The following is a 27,448-nucleotide window of genomic DNA, read 5'->3' on the forward strand; positions in this document are numbered from 1 at the left end:
AATGGTTTATGTTTGCTAAAATATTTCAAGAAGGATAGTTGTCAGGGGATATTGTTAGATAAGTCAACACCTCCAAATAAAGTCCTTTATTTAATGTGCTGTAGGACAGAAATAAAAATTAAGTATTTTCTGAAAGGAAGATAGGTTTCACCTTTGTAAGTTTTTGAAATTTCTTGTTTTATCCTGCATAAAGTTATTTGAAAGAATATCCTTCTGTGTAACTATTGTTACAAAGCAAATCAATACAATTCATACTTGCTTTAAAAAATATTTATTCAGCTCTTGCATCAATGATGCAGGTAGGGCTTATGGTGAAGATTCAGTTTTGATTCATATGGCAACAGCAAGGGCAACTTGACTGGAACTTGAGAATCTAATTCCAAGATGACTTATTCATGTGGTTCACAAATCAGAGCAGGGGCATAGTTTGAAGATCAGCTGGAATTGTGGGCCAGAATATCTATCCATGAACTTTTTGAATGCCTACAAGTTTTCACCATATGGTGGCAATTAGATTTCAAGAATGTGTCCCATTTTAACCATGTGATAGCTGTGTGACTTCTGATGACCCAACCCCAGAACTTAATTCACATGTATTCACATTTTTCACTGAGATACAAGAGCAGAAACCATAAACTCTACCTCTCAACTGGAGAAGTATCATTTAACAAAAAGTATCATTTAACAAGAGCATGGGGGATAGTGAACATTGTTATGGCTGTCATAGAAAATGCAACCAACCACATAAGCATAATTTGTGGAAAAAATGAGCATTACCTTATTTTCCAATTCTGGCCACATTGCCTAATATGTACTGCTATTATCTAGATGTATCCTCCCAAAATTCATATGTTGCAACCTCATAATCAATGTGATGGTAGTAAGGGGGACCTTTGGGAATGTGATTTAGCATGAAAACTTCGCCTTCATGAATGGGATTAGTGTCTTTGTGAAACAGGATTAGCATGCTTCCTGCCCTTCCTACCATGTAAAGATGTAAGAAAAGGTTACCATCTTTGAAACAAAACAAGCTCTCAACAGATACTAATCCTTGATCTTGGAATTCCGAGTCTCTAGGACAGTGAGTAATAAATTTATGCTGCTTATTAATTACCCTCTCTGAGGTATTTTGATATATTGTTAATATTTCTTTCTCTCTACTTATACTTTCCTCTAAAATCATGTTCAAATTTTCCACATTCAAAATTGCAATTAAAACTCAATGATAGGGGCTGTGGATGTAGCTCAGTGGTAGAGTGCTTGCCTTGCATGCGTGGGGCACTGGATTCAATCCCCAAGACCAAATAAAAATAAATAATAAAGATATTGTGTCATCTACAACTAAAATTTTTTTAAAACAAAATAATAATATTTAATCCTTTTTCCTTCTATAACTATCTTAAAATTACCACACTTCTCCATTTATGTTTTCAAAATGGTTGTCTACAATCATTGAAATTTTCTCTTCCAATTTACCCTCCATCCCATCCCATCACATTCTGAGTTTTTTTTATTTTTTTTATTTTTTTATTTTTTTGACTCTGGAAATGTTTCTAACTAATATCTGCAAATATCCTGTCGTCAAAGAAATTGATTTTTGTTTTCACTTATTGAGTGTTTCTGTTCCATTTGAACTGCAGAGTTTATTACTTACCTATTTAAACCCTCTTCCATTACATTCCTTGATACCACACTTGCATGATTCTCTTCATTATCTTATATATTCTTTCATGGTCATTTAAATGTGTCCTTCTTTCTCCCTATATCCTTTAAATTTGTGTTTACTTCAAGATTGTTTTCTTCCATTTCTTTATGCATTGATTTATTTGAAAAATATTAAGCTATTTAAACATTCTAGTGCTATGCTAGGCACTGAAATTAGAATGATGAACATGATATTAAATTTTCTTCAGTCAGGATTGCAACAGTAGTACATTAACCAGACACCTAAATAACCTTCTAAAAATGTAGAGCTCTGGTAAGTGCTCTGGAGGAAGGAAATAATTTTACATAAACATCTACAGGGACACCTACTGCCATTTTCCACTTTACCTGCTCCCATTACCTGTAATGGTGCCAACTTCCTCCAGCAAACTCACAGCACTATCCTTTGCATCTTCCTTTAATTTGAGATTATCTAAAAATATTTATTGGAAATATTTTTCTATATTTCTCACAGGAAAGGCAAGTTCAACATAGTGGATGTTTTAGTGACATTGTTAGTGAATCCACTGCCCTGCATTAGCTGTCTATGTCAGTGGTTTGCCCTTCCAGGCCAGTAGGCAAAACTTCACTCCTCCCTCTTCCTTTCCACTCTGAATCAAAAAGTCTTTTGCTTTTACTTCTTAATGCACTCTTGATTGTGCTTTTTGCTCTTGTCTATATTACCTTCCCCAGCTATACTTAAAGCATGTATCACTTGAACATTCTTTATGTAACTTAAAAATTGCCATTCCCTGATTTTAGACTTCACTCAGTGAAATCCACCACTCAAAATCTCCCAAGCAATATACTTAATATAATTTCAGATTAAGTTATTCCTCTATATAAAAATTTCAATGGCTTTTTATCATATGAAGATCAAAGCATAAATTCCTTAGCTGGGTAATTCAGAGTTGCCTCCTTGTCCATTCATTATGCTACCTCTCTTTACCTTTCAATATATTTCACTGATTATTTCTTCTCCTCCTCCTTCTCCTACCTGCTAGCTATTTTGTTCAGCCTCTGAATGTCTTTGTTATGCATCAGGAAATATACTCTCCCTCCATCTATTCCATTTACTAGATTATATACTCTTTGTTTTTTTAATTTTCAAAGACTTACTTAGTCTTTTTCAATATTCACATATTCTTAGTTCAAGTTTATCTTTAAAAATTCTCCTTTAATTATTTTTATATATCTCACATAATTTAATTTTATAATTTTTGCTACTTGTTTATATGTCTATTAATCTCCTTCATGAAGTTGGAATGCTGAGAAAATAGTAAATGTGGCAAGTGGTAGTGGCACCCACTTGTATTTCTAGCTACTTGGATAGTTAAGGCAAGGAGATTTTAAGTTTAAGGTCAATCTGAGCAATTTATTGAGATTCTGTTTCAAAATTTAAAAAAAAAAGGGGTGGTTGGGATATACCTTAGTGGAAGGGATTCTATTCCCACTACCTACCCCTCATTAACCAAATAAAACAAAAATAGAGAATGTGTATGTATAGCTTATACTCTTTTACACACATGCATATATATTCCATATATGTATATTTTATATTTATATATGTATGTATATATACATCTTCTGAATACAAAGTCAGAGACTAAATATTTGAATATACAAACTATGGCTAAATCACATATGACAACAGAACCTGACTCATAGCATCTTCAGGATCCAGCCTAAGAAGCAAACCACACAGTCTGCAACTCTGCAGCAATCAGTCCAGAAAGCCAAACAACCACTCATCAGTCTAAAACAGATAGGAGCTGGTAAATGAATGCAATTCTCCCTGTTTTTAGTCCTTTGCCATCTTAGGACCAACCAGAGAAACAAATCTGTTCCCCAAACCAATTGCAGGAAGCAGGATTTCTTAACCTGCCTTCAGCTTCTCCATACCAACACCCTCCAACCAGGTAACACCTGATGCCATGTCATTTTTTCCTTTAAAAACTTTTCCACTCTCCTCGCTGCCTTCAACTCTTAGTCAAATGAAGTGGCAGTGGTTGATTCCCTTGATATCATAAATTCTGAACAAATAGCCTGGTTTCATTGGGCAGTCTGTTTGCTTCCACAGTTTTCCTGTAGGGTATAACAAGATACCACTTGTACTTTTTTATAGGGAGCCTGTCTTTAATCAGCTGGGTACACACAGAGCTACCCTTTGACATGCTTCTTGCAGCTTTTTTGAGTCTACACTGAGATGACAAATCAACACTGAATCTGAACTCCATTGAATCGCTTGGTTATTTATTCTCAGTTCATTACCTGGGCTTTGTTATTGGTTCCTATACATTGGGCATCCTTGGTGGAAGCAGGGCATTTCTTTCCATCCTATTTTTGTTCTCCTTTGTTTTTTTAGATTGTGTTATGCTATCTAAAAGTGTTTGTTGTCATACAAAGGAGATTAATGAGTTAGAAGACAGGCATTAGCCTTATCAGCCAGTTTGAATGGGTTCCACAGACCATTGAGTTCATTTGCTGTGCTCAACAGACTGGCATGTACTTGGATCACTTTGCTGTGTGTCACCAATAAAAGCAGATGTGATTCTTCTTCTGTTTTAGCTTTCATCTTGACATATTGGCTTTGGTTCAGACAGCATTCTCTCTGGTTTTATGCCTGCGAGGTGTCAGATTGATGAGTGTGAATTCAGAGGAGGTGGCCAACAGTTAAGTAGTCAGCCTAAGGCACAAAATGACCAAGCAATACATTCAATTGAGAACAGCTAGCCACTGCTAGTTCTCAGGCAATATTCTAAGTTTAAATTCTGTTCTATTCAAAAACAAACAAACAAACCTGCCTCTTACACATAGCCCTTACTGTCCTAATTCTTGTAACTATATATCTCAAAATGGGATAATTTCAACAATATAATTTAGGTCTTCAGTGGTGTTGTAGAGTAAATTATGTTCCCTGAAAATGCTTATGTTAAAGTTTTAACTCCAGGTACCTTAAAATTTGAGTATATTCAGATACAGGAACTTTAAGAAGATGGTTAAAATTATGGGGTGGTCCCTAACTCACTCTGATTGGTTTCCTTATAAGAAGAGACTAGGACCCAAGAAAGATAAAGAGAAGAACATGTGAAGACACAGGAAGAGATAGCCACCAATAAATACATTGAGAGAGAGAGAGAGAAAGAGACAGAGAGAGAGAGACCTCAGGACTAATCCAAATCTGCTGACTCCTTGATTTTCGAATCCTTATCTCTAGAACTGTGAAAAATATGATTTTTGTTTGTTATTTAAGCTACTTAGACTGTGGCACTCTTATGACAGCCTTAACTAACAGTTAAGTAATAAAAACGGCCAATATTGGAATTAATATTTTTGACAGATTCTTTAAAAGAGAAATAGAATGACATTTCTCAGATCTTATGGGTAACTATTTGTTTGTTTGCTTGTTTGTATAAAGAAGCCTTTAAATGAAATCCTGGGTCCAAAATTGATTCATTAAAATATTCTTTGACCAAGCTTAATGAAATATCTGACAAATATAAGCAACAACAAACTGAATCACTTCTCTTATAAATTATTTTCTTCCTCATCTTTTGGTTGCCTTCCTGTATCGTTATCTCCTTTTTTCTTGCCCTTCCAAATTCTTTTTATTTTTCTTCTTTTTTTGGTACCAGGAACTGAATCCAGTACTGAACAACTGAGCCATTTCCACAGCCCCTTTTTTAATTTTTTTTTATTTTTTTTTTATTTTGGAACAAGGTCTCAGTAAGTTGCTTACAGCTTCATTAAGTTACTGAGGCTGTCTTTGAACTTGCCATCCTCCTGCCTCAGCCTTACAAACACAGGATTAAAGGCCCAAGGTTGTCCTCAGATCAATCTTCTTAATCTTGTCCAAACTCCTAATATTTACCCAATGGATCTCCAAAGATGCCCAAATAATACTGACCACAAAATTCATTCTGGCTATGAGCCCAGTAAGAAAGCAATTGTGGAATTTTAACCTTGGTCCCAGGATAATAAAATCTATAATTAAATAGATCTCTAAATCCATAGAAGACAAAAAAGCTAACCATTGAAGAAATTAGAATTATGTTACATTACTTAACCATATAAGCTGATACATATGCTTATCAGACTCTCAGATGTTAAACTATATATGGCAAAATATTACTATATCAGACAAGGAAGTTACCTACAACATATTTCTTTTTGTAATAAACCTGAGGGTAAAAAGATACTTGAAAATTGGACAACCTCTCAGAAAGATATACAAATGATTCCAATAAAAGTTGATTAGATTGAAAAATACAGGCAATAATAAGTGTTGGCAAGGAAATGGGGGAAAGTTACACTCATACATTGCTGGTAGGACTGAAGATTGGTGTAACCACTTTGGAAGGCAGTATGGAAATTCCTCAGAAAACTTGGAATGGAACCACCATTTGACCCAGCTCTCCCACTCCTTAGTTTATACTCAAAGGTTTTAAAATCAGCATACCACAGTGATGCAGTCAGATCAATCTTTATAGCAGCTGTATTCACAATACTACAATACAAAACTATGGAACCAACCTTCAACAGATCATGTATAAAAAATGGTGGTATATATACACAATGGACTATTACTCAGCCTTAAAGAGAAAAACATTATGGCATTTGCAGGTAAATGGGTGGAAATAGAGACTATCAGGCAAAGCAAAATAAACCAAATCCCAAGAAACAAAGACTGAATGTTTTCTCTGATAAGCAGATGTTGATCCATAATGGGTTGGGGGTAGAGAAGAATGAAGGAACTTTGGATGGGTCAGAAGGGAGTGAGGGGAAGGGAGAAGGTATGTTTGGGGGTAGGAAAAATGGTGAAATGAGACAGGCATTATTACCCTACATACATGTATGATTACACGACCAGTGTGACTCTGCACCATGTACAGCCAGAAGAATGAGAGGTTGTGATCTGTTTGTGTACAGTACAATGTGTCAAAATGCATTCTACTGTCATGTATAACTAATTAGAACAAATTTTAAAAGTAAACAAATTCAAAAAAATTTTAAATGATTAGACTGCATCTTCCTCCGAAATATTCTCACTAGTTCTTATCACCATAATGATCCACTCTTTTGGAGATATATAGCTTATTCTCATAATACTTAGAAATCTGGAAAGTCCCATGTGTTTAGAAAACTCCACCCTGTTATCATAGATTTGGCAAAATATTTCAATGAACTTATGTACTATGCATATCTTATGATCTAGAAGTTCAGGCCATGCTTCTACAGCATCTTTCTTAATACTCTCTTGATGATCTTCAAATTGTAGATTTTTTTTTCTATGTAAAAAGACAGCAGAGTAAATGTGTTTTTGAATCTTATTGGAAAGGACCTTTTCTGACACTGTTAACAATAAATACAGCAGTGAGACTCCAGAGAATTAATCCTTGGGTACATATTTGACAAGTAAATAATCAATTAAAAAATTAACATTTGAAGGTTACTACAGTAGGAATCTTCAAACTGAAAATGGTCAGATATGTCCTGAGGCGATTGATCTTCAAAAAGTTTCCAAGGTGAATAAGACCACCTGAACAATTGTCCATTTATAGTACACAGCTCTAATCTATCAGAGCAAGATCTCCATGAAATTCATTCATTTTTCATTTCCTTGCTTATAACCATTCCTATTATAATTTTCCCTAAGTCCCTAGTTGTGTCCATCCATAGTTGCTCCTTTTCCTCTTAACTTTTTGTTATAATTCTTTGTTTAGAATACTCTTCTTTTAAGGCTATCCTTAGATTTTCCAAAATAATTGTAACAACCTGGCTGTATGATACGCATGATATATATCATTGTGGACCCAGTATGGACCCATTCTGGACAATTCTGCATTATTCAAATGACACAATAGAGAGCCACAGTCATGTCCACTTATACCAATCTGGTTAGCTGACTTTGAACAGCACAAAGTGAACTTTCTAGCACTCCTCTCTTCTAGGAGGAGAACCATTACTATTATTTATATAATTCTAAATTTTAAATCAACCAGTTTTATTGGATGAGGAGCCAATTTCCTGTTACATGGAATCTAGGTCCCAATATGTAATCCAACCAATTCAAATGCTTGGTTTAGACCTAATGTCAAGGGAACTCCTTTTACCCATGATCTCCATATACTCCATGATACTACCTCCTTTGTATTCAGGCTTGTTTATGTGAGCTAAATTTATTTTCAATATTTTCTGTGATGTCTTTAGCATTTTCTAAATAGTATCATTTATCAGTATTACTTAGAATCATTTATATGTAAGGGTAATTCAACGTCTTAGAAAATTAGAAGTTGTAACAAATTAGAATCGTAACATTTTTGTACAATTAGGATTGTAACAAAAAGACATCTGTACTTCATGGTTATTACTTCATCAACAACAGCCAAAATATGGCATTGACCTATATGTCCATCAATTGCAAAAGAGTAATTTAATTGTACATGAGTAATTATTTATTTGTCAAATATGTACTCAGGGATTAATTTTCTGGAGTTTCACTGTTGTATGTAAATGAGTGAAAACAATGTGGTATACATATAAAAGATGGAATTCTATTCAACCATAAAAAAGGTGGAACTCTCTTCATTTGCAGCAACACGGATGACTCTGGAAAATATTATGTTAAGTGAAATAAGTGAAGCACAGAAAGAAAAATACTGCATGATCTCAATTGTATGTGTGATTTTTAAAAAGTTCCTATCACATAAGTTGAGAATAGAATGGACTGAGTAGAGTAGTGAAGAGAAGGGGGTGGTGAAGTGGATTAGCAGGTTCAGTGTCACAGGTAGATAAACAAGACCTGATGTTCTCTTTCACAGAATAGACAACGTAGTTGAAAGTGACATACAGTTATTTCAAAATAGCTGGAAGAAAATATTTTAAATATTATCATTCCAAAGAAACAATGTTTATGTAGATAGACATCTTAATTATTTCAGTTTAATCATAATGCCATATATACATGTGTTGAAATCTCACACTGTACCCTAAAATATGTATGATTATTACATGCTAATCAAAATTTCTTAAATAAAAATAAGTGAAAAATTTAAATTGGCAAAATATGTGAATGATTTTTTTTCTAATTCTCAAGTAGCTAATTGTCAGGGAACCCCAAATCAAACTGTAATGAGATGTCACCTCACACTTGTTAGGATGGATAATATTCAAATGTCAAAAGACAACAAGTGGTGGTGAGGACATGGAGAAATTTGAACCTTTGAATACTGTTGGTGGGACTGTACAATGGAGAAGCCCTTATGAGAAATAAAATGGAGTTTCTTCAAAAAATTAAAAGAACTACCATGTGATCCAGCAATGCCCTTTCTGGACATATAAGCAAAAATCTTGAAGTCAGGAGCAAGAAGAATGCCTGTTCTTCCATGTTCCTTGCACAATATTCATAATTGCCAAGCTGTGTAACAACATAGATATTGTTCAGCAGATAAGTGAATAAGCAGTGGTATATAAATAGAATAGAATATTATTCAGCCTTATAAAGAAATAATCCTATCATTTGAGACAATATGGATGAACCTGGAGGATATTGGTCACAAAACAAACACTGCATGATTCACTATGGGAGAAATCTAAAGTAGTCAACTCCTAGAAACAGAACAGGATGTTATTAGCAAGAGTTGGGGGATGAGAGGAATGGGATGTGTTGCCTAATGGGTCTAAAGTTTCAGTTATGCAAGATAAACAAATTTTGGGGAACAGTGAAATGACAGTCTATAGATAACAATATGATATTGTATACTTAAAAGAGAGTAGATCTTATAAGTCTTTCCATTCCCCACACCCAAACAAAGGAATAAGTTTACTCATTACTTTATTAAACCCCAAAAGAGCATATTCAAGAAAGCCCTCAAGAGCAATTGCATATATAAAGTGAGAATATTATTATGACCATTGTAGTTACATAAAAATACCAACAAAACACTATTGTAAGCACTTATACATATCGACATAAAGATCAGCTTTACTATATAAAAGTTATGAATTTTATGTTTCATCTATGGATTTTATGGTGTCAATCAGGAATACTATTATCTACAGAGGGAAATATTCTCAAACTAGTATGAAAGTGAACTTAAACCTATCTTGAAAAACAGTCTCCATAAGGATGAATAATATTTTATTACATTATGTACCATAATTTCTTCATCCACTAATCTGTCAAGTGATGTTTAGGCTGTCAGCTTTAAATTTCTAAAGAAAAACATAGACAAGAAAAGTTACAGAATTAGAGTAAGTTATACTCCATGTTTATGTCAAAATACACTCTATTGTTATATATATCTAAAAAGAACAAATCAATAAAAGTTAAAAATAATAAAAAATAAAAGTTATGTAGAAATATATGTTATTATCTTGATTATGATGATAGTATCATAGGTGTATGCCTATGTCTCAACTTATCAATTTTGTACATTAAAAATGTGCAGGGTTATTTTTATGTGTATCCATTATACCACATAAAGGTGGTAAAAATTCAATTGGTCATATATGTGTTGGTGTCTTTCTGAAACTTTTGGATTAAGCATTCTTTCCATAGATATACATGTCTTCCTATGTCAATACTATAACGTGTGATTATTTTATGGAATGTCTTAAAATAATCTAATTATGTTGTACCTCATTTTTAATATTTTTTTGTTTTGTAGGTTTATTGCCTATCATTTTAGGTAGTAACAAATCTATCCTATTACATCTATGAGCACTTCAATTTGTGTGGCACAAAACGTACAAAAACACTTAAGAATGGAAAATTAACAACATTCTGTATTCTAAATGTTTAAGATGATTGCCTTCATTATTTTTGTTGTTTCCTTGGTATTTTTCTCTCAGCTTTTGTAGTGTTAGAGAAGACTTGCATGTGTCTATTGACTGGATAGCTAAATATTTACTGAAATTGTGTACTATGGAAAATTGCATTTTTATGTAAAGTTATTCAATTCAAGTACTTGTAAACAATTGAGTTTTATGGGTTGACTACTGTGCTCGCATCAATAAATTAATTTATTAATTCTAGCAAATATTTTGGCAATGTATTTAGAACTTTTTTATACAATTATATTGAGGGCAAGTAAGCAATGTTTGTATTTTCTCCTTTCCAATTTTGTTTTGGACTTTTATTGCCTTGGATATATCCTCCAATTGCATATTGAACAGTATAAAAGAGTATGGGCATTATTGCACTTTCTTTGAACATGAAGAAAAACATTTCATCTCTCATCAGTGAGAATAATATTATGTTTTTGTTAATTCCAGTGTCAATTTGAAACCTATGAGAAACTGAAGTCAAACAAAATTATATGTGCAGGAGATGAGAGGTGTGAAATATTTACTCAAAAATACATTGTGAATTTCAGCTCCCTGGAACTACATAGGGTTTATTTTCTATTCTCTAGATCATAACAAAGCTTCTCATGAACTAAAGTCGTTTGTCTGTATGATAAAAAGTCCTCAATGTGGTGAACTGATCTTAGGTTCTGTGAAACATATAAACAAAGGTCTTTATTTAATTAGTATAATAAAGGGATAGAAAATAAACATAGTCCTTAGACAAAACTCTAAATGTTTATTTTTGTTTCATGTGGATATGTTCTTTTTTTTTCCTGATCAAAGCAAAATATTTGCAAAACCAGTAGCTGTATTCCATTTACCTGAAGACTTACTGATCATCTGTAGTGATGACATCACACCCTGTATAGCAGTAATTGGGGCTACTCCTGGTAGAATTGCCAGTGACCCACGGAAATTTCCCAAAATCCATCTATTACCATAGTGGTGAAATAAGAATAAAACAGAGATGATAGGAACGAACATTCTCGTAGCTCAAGAAAAGTGACACTAAATCTGAGCTTCCATACCAAATGGAATTATTTTTGAATTATTAACTTGATCAATCTCCATTATTTCATAGTTTATTCTGTTGGTTATTAATTGGTGAAACTAGTCCTAACCTGCAAGAAAGAGCCATCACTGACTATTTCAGTAATGATAGTGTCCCTCTAACTGGCATAATTTTAATGGTCTTAATGATTGCTATTTATTCTGGGCATTACTAAGAACATAGACTTCCTTAAGGAGGTGGGACTCCTGTGTTCAAGTAACAGTCTTTCCAATTCATTTCTACAACATCTATTTTATTCATCATGGACCATTTATTGCATTCTCCAGGCTTCTAAGAGACATTCTAGCAGGTGTATGTCACATCCCTTTGGATCCTTGCCAGGGGGCTAGATACTTTCTCCTCAGAAAGTGACTCTAAGTTAATGAATTCTTGATTATTCAGTTTTATACTTTATCTATACTATTCTAATTATCTTGTTTTCCTTTGTTTCAGGCCATGGCCATGCACTATCTCTTTTCAATTCCAGAAAACCATTGATTCATATATTGTCTCCCATTTTATAGTTGCTTAAAGTATAAAGGTAATTCCAATTGCCCCATCATGAATGTACCAGAATTTTATTCATAAATCCTTACACTATTTTAATGGGTGATTCAATAAATGCAGTCATCAGCAAAGCTAATTATAAGGAAAACAGATTAATAATCACAAATGAAAAACACATATAAATGACTCTCCAATGAGATAAGGAGGTAATTTTCATATGTGATTTATAGGGTTATTCAATTAGAGTTGCTAGAAACAGAACTCTTCTCCAATATGCACCATTAATCTAGTCATATAGATTATACTAGTAAATCTCTTTCATATCTTTAGCTTCTTATCTATTTTATTTAACTCATGACCTTGTGACCTCTTTTCAGTAACCATATGATGCCTAATAATTCATCCTGACACTTTGCTTATTTTAATCTGCCTCTACAAACAAAAGTAAAAACTGAAAACCAAATATGCCAATCCTTTCCTTCCAACTTTCCATAACTTCCCATAGCTTTCACAAAGTCAAACTCCAAACTTTGAATGTAAGTTAGTTATTGACTTAGCTCTTGTGCAATTATGACTCATTAAGAAATTTACTAAGCTACTTTCAGATTATCATATATCTTAGTACTTGGTTCACCTTCCTGCTTTTTGGCCAGCTTTATTCTCTGTGGGACTGCTCCAACATGGAATCTTTACCTAACTCCTAATGAATCTTACCTAGGAAGGGCTCAGGAACTCATAAGCCTCCTTAGATTTTTGAAAGTATTCCCTGACAACTCTGCTTACCCCTATTATATTAAATTCTGGTTCGTTTCTTACATTGAACATAATTGTCAACTTTTCTTTTTCTGTTTAAAGTATGAAAACTTTGAAAAGGCTAATCATACCTCTAATCTCTTTTTCTGAGTTTAGTGGAATCTGAGACATATTTAATAATATTGATAAAAGAAGCAAATTTCAAAATCAATGAGTATTAAAATTAATCAACCAAACCATTGTAGTTGTCACCTATCTTCAAATTCAGTGTCCCCATGAATATTTTAAGAAATAAAATCCTTATTTCATGTATTACGCACTCACAGGGCCTGCAGAGTTGTGATAATATACCATTATACATTATAAGTAGAGAGGTGAGAGATTCTACTTCAATTTTATGCCTGCAGGTTTGAAATCAAATAATACTAAATAATACTAAAACTTCCAGAAAAACTTTTTGAATGCAAATTGAGTAAAGAATACAAAACTATGTATTTAAGTGTCGGGGACCTTGAACAAATTATAGGCTCCTTTGAACCATCTCAGGCAGAGGCTTACTCTTCCAAGAAATCTCAATGAGATCTCACCAACTGGAGACCGGCTCAGTTGCTAGTGACACCCTCATCTGGGAAAATTCTGTCTTCCGTGAATTTTTTGGTTCAACCAGCCCTAGGCAACCTCCCCAGGGTGGAAGAGATAGTAGTGAGCTCCAACAGCCTTGGGGCTCCAGCTGGAGGAGGAAAAACTACTGCTGAGTTGATAAGCTCCCATTAAGTTGTTTTCCCTACATTCTCACTTTTGTTTTTTTAGAATTTTCTCTCACAATAAACCCCTTTGATGTGTTGGCATATTAAATAAAACACGAGGGCGCTCTTTCTTTGTTAGAGGTCAGACCTATGCTGACCAACTTACCAGGCCCCTCTTATTACTTACTTACTTTGTCTTTATTTCTTTTATTTTTCTTATAACTTAATTTTCTCAAACAGACTCACAGCCTGTGTTCAGAGAACTTATTCATCTGCTGTGCAGGATGCATCAAGATTTAAGTTTGATATACTAAATTTGTTCACATTTGTCCCTAATTAAATTTTTTTGTCTTCCATCTACAAAAGTTTTTTTAAAAGATTTTCATATTTTGTAAGTCTCCCTGTCATTTTCAATTATTTGACAGTCAAGAGACAATGGGAAAGAATTATGTTTTACAATGCAACTTTTAGGATGAATCTGCCCCTTGGTTGGATAAATTAGAGGATATGAGCAAAACCTGATTCAGAATGGCATAACAGGCTAAGAATTTGGAAACTGCCTGGCTTTGTTTTAATCTTGGCTATCTTCCATGTAACCCATTATTTTAGATGAACTTGGGTTCCCATACTAAACTGTTTCTAAGCATAATCACTAATAAAACATTTCAACCATTAGAAGTTTAAGCCAACCTTATTCCCAAAATACAGGATTGATTCTACATCATGAAAATCCATTACCTCCTGTTTAAGTTAGTGACTAATAAAATGATCGTAGTATATTTAATTGCCTATCAGTTTGTAAAGTGAGTATGCCAATGGTAGACCTGAATGAATAAATTAAATTTGTAAATAAGTTTTAATGGGAACAGCACATACATATGATCATATATTAAAAGGAATGCATCATATAAGGCATCAAAAATTAAATTACATAAAACAAAGAAATTATATAACTTTGTTAATAAAAATAATTATTGGCTCAGGATGATGGGTTTATGACCTTTCTCCTGTTGTAACTATTAAGACATAATAGTACATGTTCTTCATTAAGTAGGTATTATTATTTTTTAAATCATAAATTTAAATTAAAAATAAAATCTCATAACTCCATATAGAGTCTTTATAAATAACAAGATAAATATATTTGGAGCCCCAAATTCCCAAATAACCAGTATTAATATTACTTAAATTTTACCTTTGATTTAAGGTATAGCTGTGAGTCAATCTGTTAGAAAGGATTTCTCAAAATGAGAACCGTGAACCCCTCTAAGTTTAAATCAATGAACTATGAGGGGAGGCAAACTCATAAACTTCCTGAAAGTTTCCATGTTTCATATATTTAATACCTATGTTTATTATTTTTCTCGCTTATGGATAATCATAAATATAATCTTATTCTTAAAGAGGTGTGACAAATGAAATTTTTAAAATGGTCATCTATAAATACTGGAATAAAATAAAAACTTTCACCAAATATGTACTTTAAATTAGTTGCATTTGTAAACAACACTAGGAAACAAATCAACTCTTTGATTCCCATATACTTAATAATAAAATGTTCCTTCATTATACCAATATTTTAGGAGCAATATTTTAGGCAATATTTTAGATAATTTTCAAGGTGACCATATGATTTTCATTATATTTGTTACTTTTTTTTGTACTATTTTAGTGTTTTCTTGCCACCTTCTTCAGCACCTATTTGTCCTCACGGCACTCTGACTTCCTTCTCTGTGCCTGTGTGTGTGTGAAAACTATCATGTTGTGTGACTTTTGCATGTTATGGCGTGGTGACTTCCATTCTTACCTTGTCACTTTTCAATTTCCTAGAAGTTCTTTGACTGTTTACACTTCTACATAACAAACATTGGGTGGAAACATATTCTAAATACTTGCAGTCTAATGACTGTTCTTCAAACTTAGGATCTTAAGCACACAGATCAAGATGAGAAGCAGCAGTTAATATTTTTTCAGCTCAGCACAAGAGTCCCAGTGCTGCTGCTCTGCGAACTGTTCCTAGAGTTCGACGTAAGTAGCACTACAGAACTCCTTCTGTTCTCTTCTATTTCCAGTCTTGCCATCCTGTCATTTAAATAAGCCCTTAATACTCTTATAATAAATTTCATTTCTGCCAACAGTATCCAGGTTTGTTTTGCCAGTTTTTAATTAAAGAATACCAACTGATAAAGTAATTGCTACTGAAAGAGGCTGGCAGGCAATGAATACCCTGGGAAATAAGGTCTTCTGGAATGTGCTTCTTAGCCAAGAAGGGTAGGACGGCATTCATATTTCAGCAAGAGGCCTACCGAGTGCTGGGGTGAAATAATTAAATTAGTTAGCATCTGCAGACATGTGGAAACAGGGGACAGGTCTTCTGGCAAGCAGGTGCCAATTACAATGAAATACGGTAATAAGATCCTGTTAAAATAGCCATGTCTGATAATCTGTCATAATTCAACACAAGAGGGTGACAAATTCAAATATTTAATTTGCCATCTCCAAACAAATGTGGCATGTATACTGTGAAGCATGGGTTATAACTTATTGGACCAAACTCACTGGCCACTTGACCTATGATTAGATTGGTAGTAAGTTATATTCCCTTAGGGTTTGGAATGCATAGCAAAAATTATAGACAGATTTGGGCTACCGGAGCTAAGAATTCAAGTCGTCTGTGTTCTGTTAATCAAATTAAGCTATAATGGGATACAAGTCTCACTAAGAATGTGAAAAAATAAGAGCCAAGGAAACTGTAAGTTCCTGAATATAGAGGGTATAAATCCAAGAAATCTAAGTTGACTTTACATTTTAGGTCTATTTCATGTCAATGAAATCTCTATTAAAAGATCTTTCACTTAATATTGCATATGTTTGCTTCTCAATGCATAAACTGAAACTCGAAACTCTCAAATATTCTCTGAAGTTTCTGATTACATCTGATTCTTATAGGTTCATTTTTGTGCACTGAAAACAAAATTACAAATTTGATTTTACAGACTGTGAACACCAGTTGAACACTCATGTGGCAAGGAGGGCATTGTGTGAGGAAGACTAAGCAAGTTCTTTTATCATTGAGATGGTAGTATTTGTAGGGATCTGGAAGTTTACCAAAACTAAAGTGCCTCTCCCACCAAAATAACTTCTTTTTGTTTGTTTGTTTCCAGAGATTGAACTCAAAGGCACTGAACCACTGAACCACATCCCCAACAGTATTTTGTATTTATTTAGAGACAGGGTCTCACTTAGTTGCTTAGCACCTCACCATCGTTGAGGCCAACTTTGAACTCGCGATTTTCCCGCCTCAACCTTCTGAGCCGCTGAGATTACAGGCCTCCGCCACCACATCAGGCAAAATTAGCTTTCTTTCAATGACTTTTCTTCTGTCTTTAGAAGTTGTTTCTTCCCAGATTAAAAAAAAAAAAAAAAAAAAATTTTCACTCAGTTTTCTAAGAAAACATAGTAATCATGATTAAGTAGCCTCACGTTTATAAGACAGATAACAGAAATCAGACAGTATTGCATCATAATGAAGAAGTACAAAATACAGCTCCTAATTGTGTATCAGCATGTGTCTGGGGAATAGAACTGGGAACGAAGTTTTAGGGTGTTTACTGAGAAAGCAAGCGTCAAATAATTTCACAAATGGATACACTCTGCAAGGTTGGATATTCAACATAAACATACCAAATCTTACAACTAGCTGTGGTTGACCTACTGTTTGTTTGTTTGTTTATGTAAACCAAAACACTTGATCCTGTTTATAGAAACTCTCTGACTTTATGCAGATTTGCAGTCCTCACAGCTGACTGGACACTGTGACCATTTAAACATACTATTATCTAGGTCTCATTTCCAGAAATAGTGATATTTTTTATTTTGACATGGGTTCAGAATTTGTGTTATTTTATTTTTAGTTGATTGACTTGCTTTATAAATTGCTACCTAACCATTGTATCTATCAAGTACAGTACATTGATTTGAAATATGAAAATAAACATTGTGAAACAACAAAATCAAGTTAATATATGCATCACCACACACATTGTATTTACTTTATACTTATTTCTGTTTGATTTGAAACTTACAGAGACGTTACAAAAATAATCATAAACTGTTTCTGAGTTTACATTTACCTGATTTTTCCCCCACATCTTTATTGGTGCATTGTAATTGTGATGACTGGTTTTGTTGTTACATATTCATACATGTGTACAATATAGCCATGATTTGTCTGATGCCGCCTCATAAATTAATCAGATTATCCATTTATTGGCATAAATATCACAGAAAGTATACTAATTTGCTTAGTTTTTTCTAATAGTATTCTTTTTGGTGTTAAACAAGATCTATGTGTACAAAAACTGATTTCATAAACTTCAACCAGATTAGGGTAGTGGCAGTTTTCTCTACTTTAAAGCTACTGATATTCCTTTGTAATTAAGAATTATTTTATAGAGATTCATCAAAATAAGGTAAATGTCTCATGAGTCACTGGTTTTAGTATATAGTATTAATTCTTGTCTGAAGCAATTTTATTCCATGAGATAATTTATCAAGTTCAAGAGTCCCATATTTGGATAACAGGAGACCCTTCTATCTGTTTTCCACATTCTTTTAAACATGTCTTTATCATGGCTCTCTGTATTTTTTAAACAAGATATTCCAGGCTCATTTTTTTTTTAATGAAACAATAAGATCTTCCAGCTATAGACTCAGACATTTCTTCGAGAAGCCCTGCTTCCCTTTAGAGAAGAGTCAGATTTAGAAATAAACCTCTGGCCACCAACTGTCCTCATGAGACTGAATTTTGTAGCATCTTGACTTTCATAGTGGGTACATCCAGAAGAGAGATAAACAAAGATGATCTAAAATCTAGATATAGGAATACCATATTTGTAAAACTAGGTCTGACTGTTAGATGTCCTTGTGCTCTTGAGTATAGCTGACCCCAGGAAAAAGCTAGTGTTTATAAACAGATGGGGTATAGTATATGAATGTAGATTTATAAATATATAACTAGATAGAAAAGATACTTATGGTATAAATACATGCCTATAACCTCTTTAATAATATACTTACATCTATGTTTATTTACATATTTAGAGATACTTTCTATCTCTTCCTAACATATCTGTACATCAAGTTCCTGTCCCATATCATAGGATTTATTCTAGCATCCTTATATCTTATAAGTCTTTTATTTATTGAGAAGCTTGAGCCCCATTGTCTTAAACATAGTTGGATATGTGCTCAATTATTCTGTCTATAACAAACTTCCCAAATACACTAGGATATGGCCTTACTTTTGTCCCTGACCCCTTTCTGGAATCACTGCTCTTATGGCCAGACCTAAACCCTGCTGGGTGTCTTGGACCACTATTAAGATGAAGATGGGGTACAAGGAAAAAGGACATGAATGTGTTTTTAAATTATATTATTCAAATATTTGGGAAGAACAATGGAAATAAGGAGGGAGAAAGAAAAGAGGAAGAAAAAAGATAGACAAATACAGGAGGAAATTGGCATTTTCAAATGTGAATCAAGGACTAAAGAGCATTAATGTAAAGGATATGATGTAAAAGACTTTACACTGTGCTTGGAATATAACTCATTGTAAAGCATGTGTTTTGCATACAGGAAAACCTGGTTTCAATTTTCAATGCTACTAAATAAATGAATGAGGACTTTGTAAAAGAGGAATTTCTTGGCTGTACCATACTGGTTTCTAATGTATGGAATACAATTTTAAATCAGATGGACAGATGACTTGCACATTCCTGAGAAGCAATGAATTCCTTCCTTGACTTGAGTGCTTTAACCACATAGGGCCTGTAAGACACTTTGTTCACCTTGGATTTGTTCAATGAGAAAAATAACAAGGGCCGTATTTATTCAATTCTTTGATATCTGTTCCCTCAAGGATATCTTAATCACATGGAAATAAAAAACAAAAACAAAAACCTCAATTGAAATGGACCTCTTGGAAAGATAACAAAATGGAAGGCAGTCAGATAAAGGCACTGAATTATTAGTAGCAAATTTGAAAATGATATTATAAAAGTCTTTAGAAACAGTTGGATAGAATGCTTTAAACCTTGAAAGAGCATTGGTTGTGATAACTTAATCACTGAACGTATGAAGCCAAATTATAGTGCAACTTTCTAAGGAGTGTTTATTTGGAAATAAGAGTGCGAGCAATAATTTCCTCCCAGGGCGGGTGACGAAAATTGAAATTGAGTCACTGCAATGGAGGAGCTCTCCCTGCGAGTAGTTCTCAGGTTTTGAGCCTGAAGGTCTGTGACTGCAGGACTACTAGATAAGGAACAACTTGCTATGGTACCAGAGATCAACCTGTGAACACTGCTTCAAGGAATCCATTGATTACTAACACTGTGAAAAGCTAACACTCCAATTTTGAGGGTGTAATGGTTAATCTGAATTGGAAACTCGAGTGGATTAAGAGATGCCAATGATTAAGAGGCTTCTGTGTGGGTCAGTAAGGGTGTGTCTAGGAATGATCAGAATGTGGGATAGTGAACTGAAATAGAATCCTTCCTAAGTGTGGGCAGCACGGTCCAATAGGATGCTGGCGTGGATGGAATAAAAGTTGGAAGAACAAGGAAGCAGACGCAGATGCAAGCTCAATTCTTCTTCAATGGGTTCTTGATTGCTGCTTCAGTCATCTGAGGATATCAGACTCTTGCTTCTTCATTCTTCCAAAGTGGACTCTGCCAGTGATTCTCCAGGTAGTTTCCAGAAGCCTTTGGTCTCAGACTAGGGTAGTACTGTTGATCCCTTCTGTTCTGGGGCTTCTGCCTCTGGACTGTGCAGCTACTGGTTCTTCCAGCTCTCCAGCCTATAAATGGCCATTGAGACTATCCAGCTTCTGGTCCTGTAAGCCAATCTAATAAATACCTTTTTTATAATCATACTTCATTTGATTCTGTTCCTCTAGAGAACCCTGACTAATACAGAGGGGTTATCAGGCACTGAATCTAAAATAACACAAATTCCTTGATGGCAGAACAGTACTGAGGCCCACCAGAAGAGGAACTTATGGAAATACTTTGAAAATGGAATTGATTTCATGCATTAATTCTAGATTCATAAAAGTATGGTTCATGGGCCAGAGACCTATTTTTATACCATCTTCAAGCTGAGAATTATGTTTAAGATTTTAAGGGGTTGTTTAAACAATAAAGGGGATGAACAAGAAATAGAAAAGAAGACAAGTTGAACAGATTGTGATCTGCCATGCTTAAGACACTTATTATCTGGACCATTAGAAAAGTTAGCTAATGCTGTTATTTAAACAAAAGTTTTTTTCCAGGGGCTGGATGTGTAGCTCAGAGGTAGAATGTATACTTGGCATGCTCTAGACCCTGGGTTCGTATATATGTATATATATGTGACAAAAAAGTCCATCTAATAATGTTCTCAGTAATCCTGTAGAATCCCTATGTTTTCATATTTAACTCAATCAAAAGACAATTGTGAAAGAGGTAAGTTAAAAATAGCATACTACTTTGCAGAATTTAATAGAATAGTCATTATCATTTAAGTACGTGCATCTCTATCAGTGGGTGACATATAAAAGGACATAAAAAACATTAGCCAATATTTTTATCCCTAGCTTTCTAAAGCTTTATTTCTTCTCTGTTTCTCCTGTCCTTTTTTAGTTTTTAATTTTTGGCTAGTTTCATATTTTTTTGAGATCTTAATAACACACTTGGCTTATATTGCATGCAAATAAAGAATTCTAATCAATAAAAAATAATTCCTTAGGTACTTGTGTTTATTGGATTTTAAAATTAGAGTCTTCTGGGAAACCATAATGCTCAGTAAACTAGCATTTCAAAACTGTGCTTGGCATGCAGTAGGCCCTCAACTCAATTTCCCACATATATATATTAGATAAAATTATTGTTTTCCTTTTCTTTCCCTTAGGTGTTTGAGAAAGCACATTTGCAAACTTCATTTGAAGACTTGATTGTTAGGTCTAACTGTAAACATACAATTTAAAGTTTTTGTATTTGTATGTTTTTTTTTTTTTTTTTTTTTTTGTGACTGGAGAAACACAGGTCACAGTTATGTAAGAAATTTTCTCCATCAAAAAGATCTCTCACGATGTGTTTTACATTTTGTCACTGAGTTAGATTGAAATATAAGACATGAAACACAGTAGAATGTTTTAAAAGTACTATTATTTATATAAATTTCTAACAAGTAGAAATACTATGTTTATGAAGGAAAAGGAAGGCTCTTTCCCACTTTTCTTTCTGCACATCATAAAGAACAGAGATCCTAAAACAGAATCATCTGAACTGGAGCTTCACAGTGGTCTAAATTGAGAAGTTTTCATTTTTAACATTTGTAGTACACACCATAAATTCTCTATAGGCACACACTTCTTCCACATCACTGATACCACTCTCTTTTATCTTTGCACTGTCATTTTTAAAACCTAAAGTGAAAGACGATTTCTTACATTTTAGTCTTCATAAACCTAGAAGTTGGGCATCAGACATTTCAGCCTTGAAGTTCCAAGCAGTCTTAGAGTCAACACATAACAAACTGTGTAAGTAAAAGTGCTATTTTATGAGTCAAAAGGCCTTTACTTGGCTTTGGTATAAATTATAAATTTTTGCTTCCTCAGGACATGGTCATAATATAAAATTTATAGTATGTTTTGTTTGTTTTTTTGTTTTTACCAGATACATGTCAAATTATGTAAGCCTTCATGTTGAAATTGATCATTGTGAAACTAATTAGAGCTACTAATTTAAGTACACATATTTGTACTGTAGAATAATTATATGATATGGACTGAAATATTAGTGTTGGAGTATTATACTAAATATCAAATATAATATTTATATTTTGGAAAACATAAAAAGCTATTATTTAAAATTTGAAATTTTCAAGAAAAGTCAAATAATTTTTAAATATTTTTTATGCCAATGCAAATTATTTCTTTTTAAATTCATTATTACTTTCACTTAAAGTTAACTGTTACAAAGATTAGTTACAAAGATTATTAACATAGTTGTAAAATACAAATTAATTTTCAACAAATATCCAGTTCAAATTTATTGAAGACATAAAAAAATTGTAGTTGTTTATAACATAATGAAAAAGAATAATACCTGGAAGCATAGAAAACCAATGCCATTCACATTTTTCACTTAAAACTGTAATTATACAGCTTTTTTATTTAAAAGTATTTTAAATATCATATTATATGACATCATATTCATAATTACAATATATCTTTGCAGATATTTGGTTAACAGATTTATTCTTAGGACCCAAAGATGGAATCTCAACTTTGTCATGTACTAGTTTAGAGATTCTGGTTAAATTATATGACTTCACCAAATCTTAGGCCTGTTAGTAAAAAATGTCTTGTGTCTAAGGCTCACCGTTGACTCCTTTGTTGACAGAAGCAAATTATATTAAAAAGTAGAATAGCTCTATATCTAGTCCCCCCTTTTGAAACCCATAATTAAGGATAGAGGAATTCATAATACTAGTGAGGATCCTAGTGAGGATCAAAGACTCTGTCTTTTAAGAAACAAAATTTTTCTTTACTCATTTAAACTATAAGACCACAGAATATAAATTTGATAATAATTGCAGTAATGACATATCATGCAGTTTCTTAGATTATGTAGTTCCTGTCTTTGTAAGTGATCAAAGCATTTGAAAACCTTTGTATTATTTATACAATTTGAAACTCAGTAAGAATGTGAGAAGGCTATAAAGTGTTTAAAAACCCACACTGAGGGCACTCATATTCAAAGGCTCTAGAATATCAATCTTCTTCTCTTGGATTCAGCTCAGTGTACATTTTTATAAAATATCTTGACTTGTCATGACGAAAAGTTTCTTGGAAAAATAATGTAAGATTCCTACATGTATCTCTTTCGTTATTTTAACAGGTTTCATTGCTTCTTAAACAAGAGGAAAACAAATCATTTTGGCTTAAAAATATGTTAAAGTTCTACAGCAGTATGTATAAAATACTCTAATACCTAACCAGTTTATTATTGGCTCTTTTTTATTTTTCTTTGAATATTATAATGGAAAACCAGCAATGCAAAATTGCTAGTAAGTTTATTCTGGTAAATACAAATGAAATCAAGAACATTTTCCTCAATGAGTATTTTCACTTTTATTTAAACCATACAGGATTGGTATTACCTAACAGTTTTATAAACCTACATAAATGTTCTTGACTCCTTAATAACCATCAAGCAACAAATTCTATAAGCCATAATAAAATCATTTGCTCAACAATGATGATAGTATTGTCTTTCAGGTTAGAGGATAGCATCATTAATATCTTTGTGATATTATTTTTTAGGAATGATTATTATTGAATTGTGGTAGAATTATCAGAATCCTTTGTGTGTTCAGAAACATACCTTTCATTGCAAGTTTAAGCTTTGTGTTTCCCATTTTCCTAAAGGCAAACTAAATTTGATTCGGTATAATAATTGGAATTGTTCTTCCTAAACAAGTTCTCCTAAGAGTTTTCTAAAAATATTTTCCAGTATAAAGGAACATGTGTTGATGCATATTTGTTCAAAGAATTTATGTGTCAAGCATCCCAAGATCTTACTATATCAGCATTAAGCTTATTCCATTCTTTTATTTTTAAAATATCCTCTAAGAGTTTAAGTATATTTCTTAAGTGATTTATGAGCTCTTGTCTATCAAACAGTATCTTTCCTACATTTCTACTAAGCACAAAATGTTTCATTAGTCCAACCCTAAAAATATCTGGAGGGAAAAATTGTAAATAATTGCTCAATACAACAGTGCTTTCTATTTTTGGTTCACTAATCTCATTTTCTCCTTGGCGATATAAATTTGAACTTCAGTAGTTATTTTAAATGAATGAAAAGAACACATTTCTAAACCTGTATAGTGTTTTGACAAAAAGCCATTCCTACTGAGGAATAAAGGTATTTGTTGTTATTGTAATTTAAAAAACTGGGCAATAAGAGATTTTAGAGTTTTCTCAGAAGCATGTTAAATGTTTATATAATACAGAATATATTGAGCTGGCTGTATTGCTTCTTTGTAAATTCTAAGAAGTGTAATCATTAGAATCATTCAAAGATAACACATATAAGAATCATATTTGGCTATTATGATGTCTATTTGCCTGTAACTTGAAATAAAATTCTATTGATAGCAGACTTGAAATCTTTGATCATTTTAAAAGCTTGAAAGTAGTAGAGCTAGTTCCACAATTGACATAGTATTATTTATTTGCTGAAGTTGTCTCTAAGTAAAAGATTTGAAATACAGAAGTTTATGTGAACACTTAGGTTAGGAATACATCACATTTGGGGGGGGGGTGCTGGGGATCGAACCCAGGACCTTGTGCTTATAAGGCAAGCACTCTACTGACTGAGCTATCTCCCCAGCCCCAGGAATACATCACATTTTAATTAAACAAATGAAAAGGACTCTTAAAAACATTACATGTCCCCTCTCTTCTTTGTCAAAATCATCTTCTACTCTCCAAAAATCATGTGAATTTCAAATATCATATTTTTTCCTTCTCTAAGCTGATCCTTTACCACTCTCCTACCTACTCACTAGCTCAGTTATTTAACTTGTTGATAACTTCCTCAATCATGCAGAACTTATTGCTGTCCATCGCCTTTGTTTTAACTGCTGTCACTATTCTTGTGTTCTCCGCTACCACCTCTTCCCATCTTTACCTGGTCGCTCTTCCTTGTTACTCAGGTTTCCATACATGTGTTCTTTATAGAAATGGAATTTTCCTGTTCATCCAAGCACAATAGCTTCTCCAATCATGTTGTCACAGCCTTTGCCCTTATGTAGTTTTACCTAGTTCAGAGTGTGCTGCTTGTTTTTTCTTAATCTCCTCAATAGAAAGATTCATTAGTACTAAAGCATTATCTGACAGGTTCAATGTTATTCTCTAGCACATATAACAAACATTACTTGGCACATAGCAGGGTGTTCAATCAATGTTGAAGGAATGCATGTTGATAGAATAAATAAAATTCAAAAAATGAATAAATGAATCAAAACATGCTCTGCCTATAAAATTATACGTATATAAACATAATTAGCAATGTTGATGAGAATGTTGCATGAAAGAATCTATTGGGGATAGGTAAAGAGGTACATGCTATTTGAAGGGCCAGTTTTCAACACCAAACCAAAGTGAAAGTATTAATAACTGTGTCTTGTAACTATTGGAAATAAAGAAGAAAAACATTGAATTTTACAGATCTTTTGAACATTCATATTGCTAATCAAACTGTATGCAAAACAGTATAGCAATTATAGAACATTCATTCATCCATTCATTCATTCTTTATTCACTTATTTGATTTCTTTTTCTTTGTAGTACTTCTTTGATCCAGACACAGATCTGTGATTTGAACTTATCAGAGAAAGAAAAAGCTACCTGTTTTCATAATCTAGTAGATGAAACAGAACTTAATAGCATAATAAACAATGTATATTATAACATGAATAAGTGATTTTAAAAGAAAAAAGAAAAAAAATAGCCGGGTGAGTCTGAAATCCCACTGTGAACATGAAATAGTCATGAAGCCTTCCTTAGAAAGAAAGGACTGATCTGAATGGTTATCTGAGTATTGCAGGCAGATAGAAAAGATAATGAATAGGTTTTAAAGCAAAAGTATGTCTGTCCTGTCCCAGTAAAGATGAATGAATACATTTCTTTTAAAAATCTGAGGGTCAATGTAGGACTATATTCTATTAACCTAATTTACATATGAAAGAAGTATAAAGAACAAATATACAAAGAAGTATAAAAGAACAAATATAATAAAATACAATAAAAACAATTACACATTTGCTAAAAATTCATGACAAAAGGAATAATGAAATTTACAAAGATCTTATAGGAAAACTTCATGGATAAAGAAACTCTCATAGGTATATTCTGATAAAGTATCCAGACTGTAAACTATCATAAATGAATAGAGGTCAAAATAAAAATATATTATAAGCAAACTGGAAAGTTGATCAAAAAAGTTATATTTAAGCAAAAATATATTTCTCAAGAATTCTGTGTACAAATATAATTACATTATTGAAGCACCATAAACATTTTCTTGGCTTGATTTCAAAAATTTAGGAAATATAATTTCCTAATACTTCATGAATAAACAACCCAAACACCTGTTTCTTTCATACTAAGGACAAAATAAAATAACTAAATGATAATAGAAAACCCTTCACTCTGAATTTCCTATATGGATTCCATATATCCCTCATTCCTTACCTGTTCCTCTCTAAAGGGTATTAAGCAATTGGTGATTTGGGGAAATAAATATTTAAACTGTGTTAAAGAAACTCTGAAAAAAATGAATAGAGGGTGAAATAATAACAGTATAAATGAAACAAAAAGTTTAGCAATGAAAGAAATATTCAATATTTAAAGTTATACTCAATTTAATTAATGAGCTAGGCACATGCCTATAATTTCAGCAGCTCGGGAGGCTGAGGCAGGAGGATCACGAGTTCAAAGTCAGCCTCAGAAAAAGTGAGGTGCTAAGCAACTAAGTGAGACCCTGTTTCTAAATAAAATACAAAACAAAAAACAAAAAACAAACAAACAAAAAAAATGCCTGGGTATGAAGCTCAATGGTTGAGTGCCCCTGAGTTGAATCCTTGGTACCAAAAAAAAAAAAAAAAAAGAAAGGAAAACAAAAAATTAAAAAATTCAATGAAAGCTATATTTACTTCTATAATAGTTCTTTTCTCAGAATTCTCTACCAGTAATAAAACTCTTTTGCTAATATAATACTTATATGAA

The sequence above is a fragment of the Sciurus vulgaris genome (assembly GCF_902686455.1).
Source record: "Sciurus vulgaris genome assembly, chromosome: 9".
Lineage (NCBI taxonomy): Eukaryota > Metazoa > Chordata > Mammalia > Rodentia > Sciuridae > Sciurus > Sciurus vulgaris.